At 43.0% G+C, this 18,885-nt stretch overlaps 1 protein-coding gene across 2 annotated transcripts in view; it reads right to left on the bottom strand.

The window, feature by feature from the left end:
* Positions 1–8,023, bottom strand: part of ngfa (nerve growth factor a (beta polypeptide)) — a 30,707-nt gene extending 22,684 nt beyond the window's left edge. For both annotated transcript variants that reach the window (XM_048984347.1, XM_048984349.1), the window contains exon 1: positions 7,537–8,023. The gene's annotated coding sequence lies outside the window, so the exon portion shown is untranslated. The remainder of the gene's footprint in view (positions 1–7,536) is intronic.
* Positions 8,024–18,885: the final 10,862 nt, after the last annotated feature.

Below are 18,885 nucleotides of genomic sequence, written 5' to 3'. Positions count from 1 at the left end.
ACTTGAGCAATGGGCCAATGTCTGCCTTTGGTGTTATGCTTTCAGAGTGCCCTTAAACTATTCTCCATCACTACGCTAGGAGACCACAACTGCTGTTTTCCTGTCTACCCCACTAACAATTTTTCAACCTGGGGACGTTTACCGAATGCTAAGATTAAGGAATGGAAACATTCAAAGTGTGCAGTTTTCCTGATGCTTTCGAAATGTTGTTTCACTACTACAACTGCAGCTACAATTATAGGTCATAATATAAAAGCCAATGTATGGCAGTAGGTAAGACTGTAGCCTTACATGTCAGAGGTTATGTGTTCAAGGCTGTCCTGTACATTCCCAGTATGCACGTATAACACATTTATCATGTAATACATCATTATAAAACATTGTTTTTCAACATTATTTGCATTAAAAGGGTGTTCAGGTGGTAGTGTTTTGTTAAAATATAAAATGTGGGAATAACGTTCCATTAATGTTACAGTAAGAACATTCTCTGCCAGCTTTCAGAATACCTTAATATAACGTTTACTGAAGTTCTGAGAATGTCACTGCATAATCACATTTTACAGGCATCAGAAACACTGGTGAAACTGCAGGCAACTAAGGGTGGAAATGAAGCTAATTTCCCTTTGAAAGTTTCCCAAGAACAGGGACATAGACCTGTGTGATTAATTAATCTTCTGTCTCCTTGTGGGCTGCTTATTATTCAGTAACATTTCAGCTGCAGAAGTAAAACTGTTCGTCTGTTCGACACTCCACGGCATCCCCTTCCTGGGGTCCCGCCCTTAAATCAGAAAAACGCCCTTTAAGTGGCACGGAATGAGATACAGGCCTGAGATTTAAGTGGAGCAAAGGAATCTTTAGGCTCAACCCAAACATCTTGTCCTTTTCCATTGTGTTTATAAGACCGTAATAAACAGCATTCTTCTGATGAGCCTTTGCCTCTTGGAAAAATGGCCCCTCGGTATCTTTTTTGTGCCAGACGTTTGTCTTAAACTATCAAGTGGAGCGCAGGAGGAGAGCTCTTTATGGCTGGTCCGTTTTGAAGTTAGCATGGCGGCCTTTTCCCTCTGTGATCAGCGCAGGTGTTAATCACTGCCTCGCTTCTTTGTGGGGGCCCCCTGTTGGCCAAAAACAGTCACTACACTAAATATGAAATAAACACATTCCTTAGGAGATGCTGAAGAAGCATGTTCTGCTAACCGGCTAGTAAACTACCATCTTCTGGCTCTATATGCTAGCTATTTATTTAGCTTTTGAAATATTTGAGGTGGTGGGGGGGGGGGGGGGGGGCTTTTTGAGTAAGGGCCCAGAAACAGCAGTCTGCCCTCCCTCGTCATATTGTTGGACTTTCAGAGTCTTACAGCAGCTTTCAGTTTGATGATTACCGGCTAAGTTAGCTTCTGTGTTGCGTGCCACTAAGCTTTACAAATCTGACTTAATTCTGTAGCCAGTAGTTTGGAGAATAAGCAGCGACGGAACAGAGGTTAGCTGATGGTGCATTTAAATATTCTGCTACTTCTTGATTATGGTTCATATATATAAAAATTATAACATATGCTAATTAACAGAGACACAATAAAATACACAAGAATTTCCTCTGTTCTCCAAAACTTTGCTGATATCTCGCTGATCCGCGACATGAACACGGTTCCCAAACCTCTCCTCGGGCGCCGAGCCACTCCATGTATTTGTGAAAATTGACCACCGGCTCACGTAATTACTTAACTGATTAACTCAAAAGAGGTATTGATCAGCCATACAAGGTGTGCTGGTGGTCAGGTCAAAAAGTACATGAGTGTATTGGATGGATGCTGCAAACACTGGGGTGACTTTGGCAGAGGGTTTGAAGTGGCGAAGCTGACACACTTTTGTCAGGCATAATATCAGAGTTTTACACCAACATGAAGATCATTTAAATGTCATTTTCTTTGCCTAAGGCTGTTTAGCGCATACTGTACAGTATATAGCCACTTTCAACACAGTTGGCCAAATGTTCTTGGCAGTGAAAAGATGAGCACCATATCGGGGCATAGAAAATCTAGAAGATAACCAGAGGAGGGGAAATCTGTGTGAATTATTGTGAGGGGGGGGGGCATAGCCAACTGCCTGGCCCCCTAATAGTAGACACGCCAGAGATGAGTTGTCACGGCTGATGTTCCTGTCGCCTGCTTAGAGCACTGCATGGGCAGCCGTTGACTCACTCTAGGAGGGGCGTTCCGGCTTTGATTCTGACAGTTTACGCAGCTAAATCCAAAACATGTCTGCACAGCCCAGCAGAAAGTCACACATGCCCGAATCCTTACGAAGTCACGCGCCTAAAACCTGCTTTTGACACCAACAGAAAGATGCTACTTGTGTGAATCAGCTTTTCAGATCTTATGAGGGTAAGATAAAATCAGTATTGCTAAGGAAAACGCTCCCTAATGCTGATTGCCTAACGAACTTACCCAGACTGCACTGCTTCCTGTCTTATCTAGGTGATTGATTTGAGGTGAATTATGTAACTCATTGAGGGTGGTGGTTACCAGTCAGTTATCTTCATTCTTAGAATTATGACACTAGATCAGACAGCTTAAGGTTAGATTCGACTTTATTTTTGTTGCACAATTTACAAGTTCTCAAACAATTAAACACAGTTTGGCGTCTAACCTAAAAGTGCAAAACTGCACTGAAACAGCTGTACACTAAACAAGTGTGACAAATAAATTCTTTGTGGGTGTACAGTGGTATACACCAGTGGCCAAAATTGTGGAAACACCTAACATTTTTGGCATTACAGTACACTTCAAACATCTCTACAGGAATATTGGCATTAATGATTACAAACAGTCACGATTAAATAAGTAACTGGAGCAACAGCTGAATAAAGTTCTACAGTCTCTAAAAACTGGAAGTGTTTCCACAGTTTTGGTCACATGGTATGCGCGGTGTGTTATAAATAATGGGTATATACAGCGTCTGTGTTTGCAGTAAAGAAGAATGTGAGCGGTAACCAGGCTGCGATGGGACCCTCCCGGCCGTACACTGTCCTGAGATCCGCTCGCATGCGCACCGAAGCTCCGAAATCCTTTATCTGATCCACGAGCACCCGCTGGCTCTCTGTATCCAAAGGGCTTCAGCTCTGATCAGATACTGCTTTAAAATGAGCCAGAGGAATGGGAACGGTTCCCTGATGTTACACGTGGAACTAACTATTCAGCCTCTACCCTGGCTGCCATACCGCTGACAACACAAACTCCACGCTGAAGCCTCACCCTAAACCTACACGGTACTAAACGCAAGACATAACTTTCATTGTATCTTCATTTTACAGCAGCTGCTAGCCTTAACGTTTTTCCATATTATCTTATTTTGCTGTCGTTGTTATTTTTCTTTGTTGTTTTAATCTTATTTATTGTGTTCTTTATATTTTTCCTGAATCCCGAAAGCAGGTGGAAAAGGCAGTTCACAGCGTACATTTACACTGCATAGCTCACGGTGCTTCTGATGAACTGCAGCCAAGCTGTACTTTCTCTTCAAGCTCATATTATCTAAGTGATCGCGTCCTTTGATACGATTTCATAAATCATACTTTGAACAAGGTTTAACATGCTCTTTTAAAAAGCGTTTTAAAAATGTTCAGGAATATTAATCACCCCTTTCATTGCTGAGCTGTGGGAGGCGTTCCGCGCGCAATGCCTGTTATTATCGCTAATACTCATCGTATGACAAAAACATTTTTTATCCTTTCATGAGGCAAATCTCTCCAAGCGATGGGGAACACCTGCCGGGTTTTTAAATCACCACTTCCAGCGCTACGAGTCGGAAAACGCAAAACCGACTCCAGGTTATGCTCATTTGTTGCTATGACGGTTAGAGGAGAGCAAACATATTTACATTAATATCGCGGACGCTTCTGTTCAATGCCACATATAAGCAGGGCGAGTGTGGGGACAGACAGCAGAGCCGGCTGGCGTCCCTGGAGCACCTGGGATTAAGAGCCTTGCTCAAGGGATCCAAAGTGGATATTACACTGACAGCCACGGGCTTTGAACCCATGACCTGCCGGACACAGGTCCACATCAATAAACTTACCAGCTTCCTTTTTGTATTACGTCAGTAAGCTTCCTTTTCCTGCTGCAAGTTTATGTCTTAATAATAAGAATGATCTATTCATTAAAGCAGAGTTGTTGACTTACTCTGGTCGGGTCCATTACTGCCAAACTTTGACAACATCAGAAGTGAAAGTTCAGCCTCTGGCATCATCTCTCACGGAGAAACCATCACAATGTATAGCTTCCCTCCAGAGTGAACGGCTCAGGTCAGATTCCCCAGCTCCGAGAGGACTTATGACTGATTGTCCTGTTCCCTGGCACAATGGGATACCGATATCTACAAGGAGTCAACGTGAGTGGAGGATCTGCGACAAGCAGCTTTTTTCTTCCGACCACCTCAGATGAAGAGCGTGAGGAACCATGCAATAACACCAGACTGTACAATAACAAAAGTTGGTAAATAGACGAACACCCTGCATAAACTCAGTGGAGGTGTTTAATGCCGCTAAACTACGCATTCATGTGGGGCCCCTGAAGGTTTTGGGCCCCCTGATGGCTGCAAACAGCTACTACACTAAAAATGAAATAAACGCGATCCTTACCTATGAGATGCAAAAGCATCATGTTCTGCTAACCAGCTAGCTAGCTACGATCTTCTGACTCTGCATACTAACTAGCTAAGTGACTTTTTGAGTGGTTTTGCCAAAAACCTGCCACAGCCATCACAGAAATTTTATTCAGATTTTAGCTACAAAATGTTTTCAATTATTTAGGTATCATGTGTGAACTAAAACAAAATGAAAATGAAAATAGCTAAACGTGGGGTTTCGCCTCTCGGTTTAACGTAACAATAATTCCATGCAGTAGCTGGTCTGTCGCCCTAACAGCTGATCAGATGTAGCTTCGGCTAAACGCGTTCTATACATCACTACTCATCCTTGTGTGCTAAGTAAAATTCATAAATGTAGCGGAAACACTGAAACAGCAACTGAGAAAACACATCGGTGATGCAACATATGACTCAGTGGGTTCTTGTTGCCAATAATGGATTATTAATCAGATAATATTATTATTTGTTTTCTTGGGAGAAACTTTTACCCAGAATGACTTGTATACTTCTTCTGCATTTTACCAGTTCATACAGCTGGGTATCGTACTGACGCTATTCGAAGGAAGCATTTAGCTGAAGGGCAGAATCTGAAATTCAAATTCCCTAACCACAACAACATGGCTTGCTATCCCCCATCGGGGTGTTTGTGGTGAATCTCTATTGGCTCCTTCTGCAGAGACTGTCACAAACACGATGCAAGAGCCCAACATTCCACAATCCCGTTGCCAAACATTTTCTCCTATAGATTTATGGTAATGAACTGACACAAAACGAGAACTTTGGGACAAGCAAGGATGGAAATCCTGCAGCAGGAGGGTCACGTGCAGCCAGGATGAGGTCCGTCCAGCCGAACATGTGTCTCACTGAGGCAGGGGTCAACAGCTGAAGCGAAGGAGATAGTTTTTAAACCGGAACGCACGGGAAGACGCACGGTCAAGCTACGGCAAGGTTTTGTCGTGACAGACTTTTGGCACAAAGGTCCCCTTCCCGGCTGCGAGGAAAGGAATGTTTCGGGCCACTCATGAAGCAGCAGAGGAATTTAAAAGGACTCATTAAATGAACGTGGAATCTGTGTTTGCCTCCTATCATGTTCACACTTGCAGTTTGAGTGTATTTTTATTGCCAAAATATTTAGGGAACTTTTTAAAAAATGGAACAGGCCAACAAAAAAAAGAGAGGTAGTGAAAATCCAGGGCTATCAGTTTGTACATAAACATTATGTTCATTCATTATTTTTTTTGGATTATTTGTTTGTTTCTTTTCTTAATATCTCTGCTTATCAAAAAAAAACAAGTAATAAATATTGCAAATATTGCCTTTCTGTTTAACTTTAATTTACTGTATTAATTCAACATTATTCTTTCTCTTATTTTAATTTAGTCTGAAATATCATTTTCAATGCACCTTTTGTCCTGTTCATTCAGCTTTCAGTAAAATGCCTCAAAGCCTCTTGTTCACCTTTCATTCACCTGTGAAAATGGATTCCATTTCCCAAGATAACAACTGAAAATAAGTTTACATTTCAAGTCAACCGTTAATTGACATTACATTCAGACAAATGTTTGGTCCTGTAATTCCAATAGAGCATGTCTCAATGGAATCAAGTGGGGGGAAAAAGAGATAAATATTTTTCTTCATCTTTTAAAGGTATTATTCTAAAGAGAGATACTTCCCTCCTTTGTCATATACTGTCAGATGGTAACAAAGGGGCTATTTCTATTATTGTATCGTTTATATTTATTGTATATTATTTGTATTTGAGTCCGTGCATCATTGAGTTTTCGGCCCCCTCTGGGTGGCCTGGAGGGACCAGGGGACCTTGTAAGGCCCCCAACCCTAACGAGGGATTTGAGGGGGACAGACGGCAAGCGCCCGCAGACAGACGACCAATGGGGGGGGCGACACAGGTGTTGTAGAGCGCAGGTTGGCATAGAGACCCACAACTGGGCAGTTTCGATTGGACACGTTCATCATGCCTCCTGTGAGGCACAATTTCTCCGTCTCTCCGCCGGTGACGAGGGGGGGCATCTCGAATGTCTTGAAACGGAGAAGAAATCATGTGCGGTAATTGTGAAGATAATATAAATAACACCTCCCTTTCAGCAACAAACTATGGTGGCTTCCGGAATTCTGGAATGTGATTTTGGCGGTTTTTAAATTGCCTGAATGAATTGTGGATGCCAGCTCTTGGAAGCTCTCATATACAAAGTCACAGACATAGAAACACGCGCGCATTCGGGGGCACACGCATACTCCCCCCCCCCCGGTGACCTGCGATGCCCGTGGTACGTGTAATTGGGATATTCCATACGGTGGCGTTTGGGGGGTGGGTGGGGGGGGGCGTGAGCGGGTAACGTGAGGAGGGGTGCAGGGTGCTTTGGAGCATAGCGGCCCCAGTGCGGGATGTAACCCGATGAGCCTCACAAACCAGAGGGTGCTAGCCCCTCAGAGGTGGGGGTAGTGGGAGGGGGGGCAAAGGGCGGCTGCTTCCAATTGAAGTCTGAAGCCCCCCCCCCCCACACCAAGTGCACCCTTATCCTACATCCGTAGCTCAGGAAACAGTCCAATTCACTGATTTCTCTCCTGGACATCTGCAGGTTGGGGCTGTGTAACTGGGGGGGGGGGGGTTGCCACAGTTTTGGGCATGATCAAGTTGGTCCAATCTGTTTGGTCCAATCGGATCTCTCTGATCTTTCTGTTCAGGACATTTTCACCTTTTTTGCATAAGCAAGTCCACTGATCACCCTTTGTTTGCTACTTCAGTGCTAAGGTAGCCTGCTGTGCTCCTCACGGACAGGTACGGGAGTCTCTCTCTCTCTCTCTCTCACTCACTCACTCTTCCTTCACGCAGAAGGACAGATTGAGAAGGCAGCAAGGAAACGTAAGGGTCCTTACCTTTCCTCCAGCCTCCCTGGCAAGTGCAAAATCAGTTCAGCAAAAGCACAGAATATTCCAGGATAGTCCACAGAATTAGCCCCCAGAAGCCAAGTGCCCAGCTCCTTCTGGTAGGTTTGGAAACAGCAAGTCCTTCACCATTCACTGCAGCCCAACTCCTACACTCTTTGGCAAATTGATTGTTCTGAAAGTTAGAGAGGTGGTGTCTGCCCGCCGTCTAGGCTGGGAGTCGGCAGGTCCTAGTGCCTGCCCCCTCTGGCTCAGCTTCAGGGAGTCCCGTTCACTTTTTCTTTTCCCTCGTGAAAAGGAGAAGCCCAGGCTTAGGAGGATTGCCCCCCATGAATCATCACCGTGTCCCGATCGGCATGGCCGACCCGCCTGCCATGCTTCTGTTATCCCAGATGTGCTTCTCTCTTCCTCCTCCGTTCCTCACCCTCTTCCTCCTCTCGTCCCGTCTCCCTGAGCCTCACGGGATCTGCTTCCATTCCCATTGCCTATACAAAGCACGCGTGGGCGCTAGTAGCTACCTCACCCTATCACGGCGGGCGGGGTGTAGCCGCCTGGCCCGTCATAGGTCTGACGGCACGTTCCGGAAGGACGCGCGGGGCAGAGACTGTGAATTAAACCAGGATCAGAGTTTAGGCCCTGAAATATTGTCTCGACTGGTGGCCTGATCCAACAGCAGTACATAACAGCAATAGCATCTATCGTTCTCAAAGAAAACGGCTGCAAACACTTCACATTTATTTATTTTTAGAGATAATTTTATTTATCTCTTTGGGGAAACTCTCTTGTTTCCATCCTGTCATGTTTTCCTTAGGACCCGAGACACAAATGCAGGGGAGAGCCACCTTGGGGTCACAGTGCAGGGTCAGGAACTCATCCAGCGTCCCAGAGCCCTGTGATCCAACCCAACGACCGTCTGATGATGGGCACAGGGTCTTCATCGACAGATTTACACATCACCCTGTTTTTTTCATTGTAACGTCACAGGTAGTGTAGGAATCAATAAATGCAAACAGAGTGTAAAATAATCCCATCATGGCCTTTCTGTACTGGTTTTACTTTGGATTTAAAATTACCCTACAATTGGTGACAGCCCAGGAGTTCAACCTCAGGCGACCAGAGCTATAAAGTACGTGGAAAAAAAAAAGCGCTTAATTTTAAGACCTAACGGCTGGGATTTTACACACTGTAAATGCTTCGCCATAGACAGTGGGAGCTGGCTAATTAATTCAAGGAGTAAACTGTAGACAGGATCCCATAAAAGAGGCACTTTTTCAGTGGAAATTATAAAAAACGCCTGGCACTAATAATTCAGGAACAGAAAGTTCTCCTAAACACCTCAACATATAGCTTTATGTTCATCTCCCTCCGAAAACAATGCGCATGTCGTTACATGCCTTCCCGTCATTCTGCGGGATCTACAGTTTTTGTGTCTTGGCCAAGAGCGTTTTTAATCTGTCTGTTTACATATTCATTTACGCACGTTGCAGATGCAGCTTTTGAATTCAAACCTTTGGATTTGTTTACTGGTAGCTGTAAGCAGTTTGGGAATGAGGCACATCTGATGTGATTGGATGGGGTCTGTCCATGCTTGTGTGCCATGCAGTGTGGGAGTAGGAGAATGAGGCTGTGTATCTCTGGGCCAGAACCAAAGTCCCGATGAGCTGATTTGAGCCTCCTGCTGTCTTGGAAACGCACCTTTCATCACTTACCATAGTTCACCATGGAGCAGAGATCTAAGGTGGCCTGCTCTGAGGATACGTCCAAATTTCCTCCTTCCTGGAGAATGTCATGCTCTGCACCTCTCTGGCAGGGCAGATGGGGCATCTAGGTCAGGAAAATCTCCGCGGCTTCATCTGAAATGTTTTCGTTGTTTCCGTCTTGAGTTTATTGTCGTGATCACTAATGTTGTTTGGAGTTTCATAGCTTTCCTCTCTTAAATGTTTAATAGACAACCATAAAATCCAAAACTGAGGACCCAGCTGGGATAGTAAACTTACCACTGAATGTTTGTGGGTTGCTGTACCTTTAAACGCATTTCCCAAATGCAGGGTTGGTTGTACCTTTTCAGGAGGCCCCAGGCAAAGCTTAACTTGGGAGACCCCCTTACCACAAAAACTAATGATCATTTCACTTCCTCCACAGCACAGGTAATTTGAGGTCCTATAGCTAGAGCCCGGAATGTGTATAGCATTCACCACACGTATACATGTATACATACCCACACACACATCATTTCTTGACTTTGTCTGGGTCCCCTGGTGCTGACTGGGGCCCTGTGCAGCTGCCTAATTTGCCTGTTCCTGGATCCAGCCGTGCCAAATCATCCCATGGACTATGCAGCTGTATGACAGGGTAATACCATTAACTAAAGGTTTTTTTACTGGGGAACAGCAAATAAACTTTTTTAATGTATATTAGTAAAATTATATGTAAATCTGCCCCATAAAATGCACATATATAATTTTTTAAATTAATTGTCATTGTTGACACAGCACACAACAATGAAATGTGTCCTTTGCATTTAACCCATATGTGACAATGTGACATAGCAGGGGGCAGCTAATTCAGCGGCCAGGGAGCAGTGCTTGGGGGCGGTACCTTGCTCAGGGTACCTCAGTGGTGCCTTGCTGGTCAGGGATTCGAACCTGCAACCTTTCAATTAAAAGTGTGTTTCCCTAACCATTAAGCCACCACTGCCCACAATGCACTAGAGCTCAAGTAAAACCAGGCATAAAGTCTCTGTGACTCGGCTGGGGTGTCTCTCGTAAACATTTACAAAGGATTATCCCTTTCACTTATTTTATTTTGTTGCCTGGTATAGTTTTTATTGAAGATTCTCTCCCATAATTCTTGTTTACGCTTCTCTTCTCTGTTGCAACATAGTCCACATGAAGTCATTCTGCTGTTATAATGGAATGATTTGCCTGGTGAACTGGAGGGAGCAAATCAAAGTAACACTGAAATCCTGGGTAATACTTTTTGTGTTTTTTTTTTTGCTTTTTCCGATAACCTGACAATGATTTGCATTTGAATGTTTGCATTTTATTTATTTAATAGATGCTTTTATCAAAAGTTTTTAGAACGTAGGGACAGACAGTCCCGGGAACAAGCCTTGTTTAGGGACCCAGTGGTGAGATCAGTCTGCTGGTACTGGGATTTGAACCGGCAACCTTCTGATCACGGCCACAGTGCCCGACCCCCTGAGCCAAAAAAAAGCGTATTTACTCCCAAACAGCTACATTTATGCTACTTAATGGCAAACATTAAGCTGTGACAATATGCTGTGGAAAACATCAAAATCAGAATTCACTTTATTGGTCATGTATACATACACGCACGACGAATTTGTCTTGGCAAATTGGTGCATACATTCAACAGACAACAGAGAACAGAAATATAAAAAAAATAAGAAGAAAACAGAAGTTTTAAAATATACGAAATTGTGCAAATTGGTATATACAAAAATAACTAATATGTTCATATGTGACCCAGCAGAACTGTCTCCCCTTTCATTGTTCACCCATTATGTCAGTCTCGAGTGGCTAGCTGAAAGGCGACCCCTGAACTTTGACCCTAACCCTCTGATAGCTTCCAGGGTTGCCAGGTGATGGAAACACAATACATATTCTGCAGACCGACAGGTGCTTACAGGGTGTGTTTCTCGATGTCTGTGATGTTTGGTCTGGGCCGGTAAGACCTCTGGACCGCGGTGACACGAGGTGACAGGGGTGGGGGGCGTCGAATGGTTTGTTTTGAAAAGCCGAGCACTGGCTTATCCTCACAAGCTTTATCAGGTTTCTTCAGCCAATTGATCTGTCTTAGCTGGGTCCCGAGTCCTGTTGCCATTTCTGTGCGCTTTACAGCATGATATGTCTTCGATACGTCTTGTCTCCCAGCTTGAGGAATGTGAGCATTCTTCCTGTTCACCTTTGTCTGTGTGAGGGAGCGTGTTCCTTGGGATTTCGTTCCAGTGAAACTCCTGTGAATGGCCGTGTCATTGTAGGTGGTCCACTCTCATGTATCTCATGTCTTTCTCCGGGAATCCGTGCTCTTCGTGCTGAAGATTTATGCTACAGTGTCATTTCTAAGATAAAGCACAACTGAAAAACAGTCTAGATTACCTTGGACTTCCAAGTACTAGTGATTATTTAGTGGTGATTATTTATGACTATTTATTTCAAAATTAACTAGTTTGAGACAGTAATTTCTGTGTGATATGTTAGTCTACTTGTTGATCACAATCATTGCCTTTTATTCAGAGAAGGTCCTGTGTACGTTTGTGGAATAGAGTATATTAAGGTATTAGGTATGACAACTAAGAAGTTGTTCTCATATTCCCAGGTCAGAGAACCTTTGCTTAAAGGGACACCCCACCAGTCATGGTGACATTTTGACACGATGGCATTTTCTGAAATACACCTTGATGTGTGTGTTTGTGTGACACCCTGCCCTGCAGCCCCAGAACTAGAAGCATTTTCCAAAGTGCTGAAGATTGTTTCAGAATTAGTCTCATATGATGGCAAATAAGTGCCTTGATTCTGCAAAATTATGCACAAACAGGCAGGCAGACAGACAGACAGACAGATAGGCAGACAGACAGACAGACAAACATATAGGCAGACAGACAGACAGATAGGCAGACAGACAGACAGACATATAGGCAGACAGACAGACAGCCAGATAGGCAGGCACACAGACAGACAGACAGATAGGCAGACAGACAGACAGGCAGACACACAGACAGACAGACCGATAGGCAGGCAGACAGACAGACAGACAGACACGCACACATGCACAGTTCAAGTATTCCAATCATTGTGGGGCCACTTCAATCATTTCTATGGTATTAATCCTAATCCTATCTATATGATATCTCTAACCCCTACTATCCTTAACCATATGTAACCAAACAAAATACAAGACTTTTGGCAAAACTTTTTTTAGTTTTTTAAAAGCATTTACAGATTTTTATAAAACTGAGGTTTGCATTTACCCTCTGGGGGAAGGACATGCAGAGTGTAACTGACTGTTTACTGTGCATATGACAATAAACTTTGGAATTCTGAATGAACAGTAATATTAAAAGAAAAGAGGACAGAGGAAAGAATTTAATGAAAAGGATGAAGAATGCAGAGAATGACCAGAAAAGAACAAAACTGCACAACAATGAATCATGTGGTTAAATGGTTTCCCTTTAAACATCTTTAAAAGTTTTTTTAAATTATTTATTTACTTCCAGGGTTTTCCAGACAAGTCTCCGCTCCCTCTTTGTCACATCTCCTGGTTTCTCCAGCCCGGAAGTGCCCTGATCCCCTTGGTTTCACACTAAGGTGATTTCATTTATCGCTGTTCACCATCATCCAGGTTTGGAACCGTGGCACTAAATTCCGGAAGACAATATGAAAATAAACCACTCTGTGGCGTGTTTTCTTTTTCCAGGAGATCCTTCCTGAAATTTCCCGTCTCTATTTTGGCTCAGAATTAGCTTTTTTTTATTTCCCCGAAATGGCTATCCTATACCCAGGTGTGTCTTCCATGCCATCGCCCTATTATTCGCATGGACAATGATGGGAGGCATATATTACTAGACGGATGGTGAAACTGGAGCATAGAGCTATGAAAACAGTGTGTCTGCGTCTAATTAATGAGGACACAGCATAACATAATCCTGGCATCGCAGACAGGGTGCAGCCCTGCCTTGTGACCTCTGCTCTTGGTCACCTGCCACGACCTTCTATTGTATCGGCAGGGACATGATGGACAGATGGACTGATGGATGGATGGATGAAATCATTTGTAAATATTCTATGGGCATCATGAACATGCCGTTGAAGAAAAGAGTTTTTACACTGTTAGGCATTGCAGGCAATAGGCACTTTACACAAGAAGCTTTCACCAAACTGCCGTTGGACAAGAGCTTAGCAATAAGTAAGTCTCCATTTTAAAACACTATTCAGTTTACAGATTAACAGCTAGGGTTAGGAGGAAATTGTCCATGTTTAGTATAAACTGGGACAAGAACTGGTGATAAGGGTCTTTACCCCCCTACAGTTGTATTATCCCTTACAGTTACACACTTTTAGACATAATACTCACAAAATCAGTAGCTGGCGTTCTGGAATTTGTCAAGGCTACAATGGTGAGCGGATTTTCCAAGTCAAAAGGTCAACATGAATGCACCATATCAAGGTTCCGTGAACATGGTCATACACTTCAAGGGTTCAAAAGCAGATACCTGATTTATCAAGGGTTAAACATTCCACAGGGCTAGGTCCCGTTAATCACTGTTCTATAGCTGCGAACTTTTATACTATTGTGTTAAATATACCACTAGCTAAGTGGCATTAACCTTTCGGCCCAGAAGTAAAGTGAGATTTATAACTACAGACCCTCCGGGGACGATCCAGTTACAACACCAGAGTCCTGTTAAGAAGTATTAGCCTCTGGCTCTGAATGCAAGTTGTTATGACCTCTTTGGTTCCGCTCCCTCATTGGGGAGAATGAACATCCCAACCATTAGCCAGCCAATGGCAGAGGTGTGCAGATGTGCGAAGGCGGAGCCAAAGCCGCATCCTTCCGCCTCGGCTGAGCCACCCGACACACAGGCTTGCACCTTCAGAACAGGCGTGGGCCATGTTACCTGGTTTTCCTTAACAAACAGCAGGCCACCTCTATGCCACGTGTTTATAGACGACAGGATGCCAGTGTTGCAATAGGCTCCGCACCACAAATCAACTTCTGTTGGTTAACGATTTGCTGACACATGTTTGGGGGTATCTGGTCACTTGAAGCACGGTCTTGACTTGTGGTATCAATAAACAATTTCCCAAAAAAAGATTTTAGATTTTTTTGATTAATCTCTGTTATCTTAGGACAATATATATATATATATATATATATATATATATATATATATATACACACACACACACATATATGGTTTATTTCCTTTCTTTTGGTTGGATACTCTCCATATATAACTGGGGCATGATTATAGATTTTTCAGAAGATAGATTCATTACTATGTAAATGTAAATGAATTGAAGGCATTCTTACTACGATGTTGAAGTTATTGTTGCTTAGTCTACTTAATAAGCACCTATTCTGCTGTGTTATGAGTGAACTGCCACAGAACGGCTGCCGTCACACCATCCAGACGGGAGCTACACAGTGGTTGAACTGGCTCCCCATTGCCTCTGTAAAGCGCTTTGGAAGCACTACGCAAATGTAACATTCATTCATTATTTCAGGCCAGCATACAACTCAGGTTAGTTTAAGTTTAATCAAGCAGTTGTTTAATAAGCTGGGGTGTTCGAACCTTTACGGAATGTTCAGGTTAAAAAGAAAGATGGCTGCTTAGTACCACTTAGAGTTTAGTGGTTTGTTTTCCATATTAGTTATGTCCCTGTTGCAACGTCATTTTCAGGAATGCTTGTGAAAGATCTGGCTCCTTTGTCACCTCATTTTGGGCAATTCTGAGGACTGGGACAGAGCCAACATTTGGGAAAGGCTGACTACTTAATCTCACGCTCAAGCGTAGGCCTTCGTTTCCCACTTTGCCACAACAGAGCGCCGTGAAATCCCTTTCTCCACTGAGGATGGATGAATGGATGAGTTCTAGCCCTTAGTTTCCACGCTGTGGTGTGATCCTGCAGTGAGGGTTTGGTAGCCTTTTTGAGGTTTTGCTTCACTCATTGTTATAGTACGTTACTTTTTGATGCTAATGAAAACATAAGCGTGACAACTTTCTATAAAAATATATTTACTGGGAAATGTTTTTTGCCTCTCAATGTCTCAAGATAGCTCAAGCCTGGACTTTGCCTAGGCTATTAAAATTATTATTATTATTATTATTATTATTATAGACTATTTTTTAACATATTGTCTTGTATGACCAAAAAGTACTTCAGCTTCAGCTCACTAACAAATGGTCTGTATAATTCTCTGCTGCACAGCAGAATTTAAGCTGCCCAGGTCTTCGTCAGCCTACTATGGAATGTAGTGTTTGGTTTGGTCACAAAGTCTCAGGCTTGCTAAAAAGCTGCACACTTGACTGCCTCCATAGAACATCATTCCAAGCTTGTGATGAACAACCACAGTCATCCCAGCCACATCACTTTGTTACCTATTGCATTATTTCTTTTTTACAGTAAAAACACAACATTGCTCGTCTCAGGCTGATGTTCATTTGAAATCTCTTTAACTTCCAGAACAATTTGACAACATTCGCCTTGATCTATGAGATTTTGCCAGATTTCTTCCCCATTGTCTCTAATCATGGTTTTATATTTATGAATGAAATATCATGGCAGATGCCCAGACTCATTAAATGCCCATCTTGTGTAATATGCTTAATGGCGCTGTTGTTAATTACCTCCAGGTTTCCTGTTATGCTACAAATAAACAGCCCGAGTCTGTCTCAATGCAGTGGAATGCTGGAGAAATCTCATCTTAAATCATTGAGCTCTTAGTCAGAGGGATACCCTAATTTAATGATCTGAAATGCCTCCCCTTACGAGTCAAGACACATCGGTAGGAGAGAGAGTATTCACCTGCTTCACATTGCTCCATCAGCCAATGACTGTTTGTTACACAGATGAAAGACAGTCCTGTCGGCCAATGGCTGCTTGTCACACTGTAACATTTATCTGCTAGCTAACCTGTAATCATTAAGAACAGATAAGTACTTAAGGTAGCTGGCATAATACAAATGGCAAATTCGTGTTTTTTGCTTACTTGTATGGCTGCGTATATCCAGGTCTGTAGCCAACAATTAATTTTCAGGGGGGTCTGGCTAATTTTGAGCTGGGTTCAAGCCCATAAGTTTACTATCTGGCTATGCGCCTGGTCAAGAGCAAGTAAATTTTGGTGGTAATGGTGGGGGGTGCAGAGAAGGGGTTCAAACACGTAATTTTACTATGTGGCTTCATGGCTGGATATTTCACTGCACCATTTCGATTCATCAATGTAAAAATGTCAGACTCACAATGCAGTGATAGAAACTCCGCTTATAATTCAGGACCTCAAGTCATGGATGTTATTTTTCACATATAATGATTATATCTTCAAGCATAAACATAGAAAATAACATATTCTATATCTGAATCAGAATTCTTTATTGTCATTGCATGTTGTACATAGGAAATTGTTTGGCTCACTCCTAATAGCAGCATCAGTAAACAATAGGGACACATGTCAAAGTTGAGTTCCAGAATTAACCAACAACAATAACATGTGAATAAACAACAACACAAGACCAGGATTTAAAGTAATACTTCAGAAATTTCAAAATGAAAATTAGAAACTGCAGTAAAATGTAGGTATACAGTATGTCTCTGCAGGATTGTTTTCATCTCCGGTTTTCTTCATGATGGCATATGATTCTGAATGTTGACTACTTGTTGACTCAGAAATGCCTCATGAGTCAGTGACAGAGTCTTTTTGGTGGAACCCAGTTGTCTCCATGGATGATGTTCCAGACGCAATATCCCATATCCATTGGTAGACCAATCAGCGATGTCTTGAGATCCCTTAATGGTGGTAAATGACTCCATCATGACATGAGTGCTCATCACAGTCTCATGGTTTCTTATCCCCATGGATCTGTTTGACTTTGATTAAATCTAATGTGATTAATATAGAAGAGGCAGGAAAGATTTGTTGTAATTTTGGTGATTTGAATCATGTGGCACAATTAAGTGAAACTTTCAAAGGCATTTCCCTGTTCAGAAAGGGTTTTACGATCAGCAAGGATGAGCACAACAGATGCATTGTGTTTCTGCTGTTTTCTGCACATTTTCAAGAAGAATGCATAGTTTCTACACACCGGGCAAACTCAGCAATGATAGTTGGAATGTTCTTGTGCCAAGCCAGTGGAGACATGGAAGAAGGTCACCTCTTCATATTTCTACTACTCACAATGACCCCACTGGAGCATCAGTTAATAATTTAGCTTGTTTCAAACGGAAATAGTTGAATTGTTGAGTGGAAACCCACCCAGCACTGCACAAAGTCACTGCAACCCGCAGCAGGTCACATGGCTCAGTCCACCAATTAAGGACATTTGTGAGGTGTACAAGTACAGCCTTGGAAATGTAATTTTGGGAAAGGCCTGATGTTTACGAGAGCGACGGACCCCATCCAACTGGAAGGGGATCATTAGCATTAACACTAAATGTGCCAAGACAATTGCTTTTCCAACATTTCGTGGCACCACCCAAGCCTCAGTCGTGTGAACAAACAATATATTAAAGCATTTAAGGCTTTAGCTCATTTCTGGCCCCGACCAAGAGTCCCTCCGTGGGCCGTAAACAGCATTAAGAGCATTAAGAATAAAAACTAGCAATAATATGGACCATAATGTAGCAATTATAGTTGCATTAACACATTAAAACATTTTAAAGTTGCAAGCAACACTCTGTTATTAATGTTCTTTAGGAAATAAATCTGTTTAGATCGAAAGGCAAAGGGGTTCCAAAATCCTGACCTGGTCTAGAACCTCACCTGAGGGAGGAGAGGAGGCCAAAAACAACGATGGACATTCAAATGTTAATAGAATATCTCTAATATCTCAATCTTCTGCCCCAAACACACTATGAAAGAAAGACCATGGAAAAAATAATGTTAAAATCAGCAGATACTCAGTGTGAAGTAATAAGAACCCATTTTTTAGCCTAAAGAATCTATTTCACTAAGTTTATGGTAAACCAAGAGAGTAATCTTAGATTACAATACAGCAAATACGCTGTCACGCCCCGCTCGTCCGCTCCTCCCCGGGTGCTACGCCCCCTCACCTACCTCGTGTGGAATCCCCATGTTACCAGCCGATTCTTGTTGCTGTCATTAGTTCAATGTATTTAAATCTCTCTTAGGTATCTTTTCCTCAGTCCCTACATTGACGTCCATCCATTTTATGGTGTGTAGTGGTCCTTGTCGTTTTCTTATTAAAATCCCTCGTTCGCCTGACTTCCCGGCTCCTGCGTTGCTTCCCCGTTCCGCGCCCGAGCAAGTGCAGGACATAAGCACTACTTCAGGAAATTTCACCGTGCTGAAAAGCATGGATGAAGTTCTTAAGGTCGTCTTGCTTTTTGGAGGGCCCCCCCTGTCAGGGGCGAAGGGGGACATACAGGTGCATGCTGGGTACCGTACGTTCTTACAGGTACATACGTGCCACATAAAGGGTCTGGATTCTGCTCCACTATCAAGGCCTTCTGTTTTAGATAGTTCACTATATTGTGAAATGCCAGACAGCGTATTGAGGATGGGGGCCGAGGACTCTGATGTTAGTCTTGCACCACTGTGTAAGCAGAGGGGCTAACAACTTATTCCCCGAAGGGCCCT

The sequence above is a fragment of the Brienomyrus brachyistius genome, chromosome 18, assembly GCF_023856365.1.
Source record: "Brienomyrus brachyistius isolate T26 chromosome 18, BBRACH_0.4, whole genome shotgun sequence".
Classification (NCBI taxonomy): Eukaryota; Metazoa; Chordata; class Actinopteri; order Osteoglossiformes; family Mormyridae; genus Brienomyrus; species Brienomyrus brachyistius.
The sequence above is the reverse complement of the archived record's forward strand: the minus strand, read 5'-3'. Positions and strand labels throughout refer to the sequence as shown.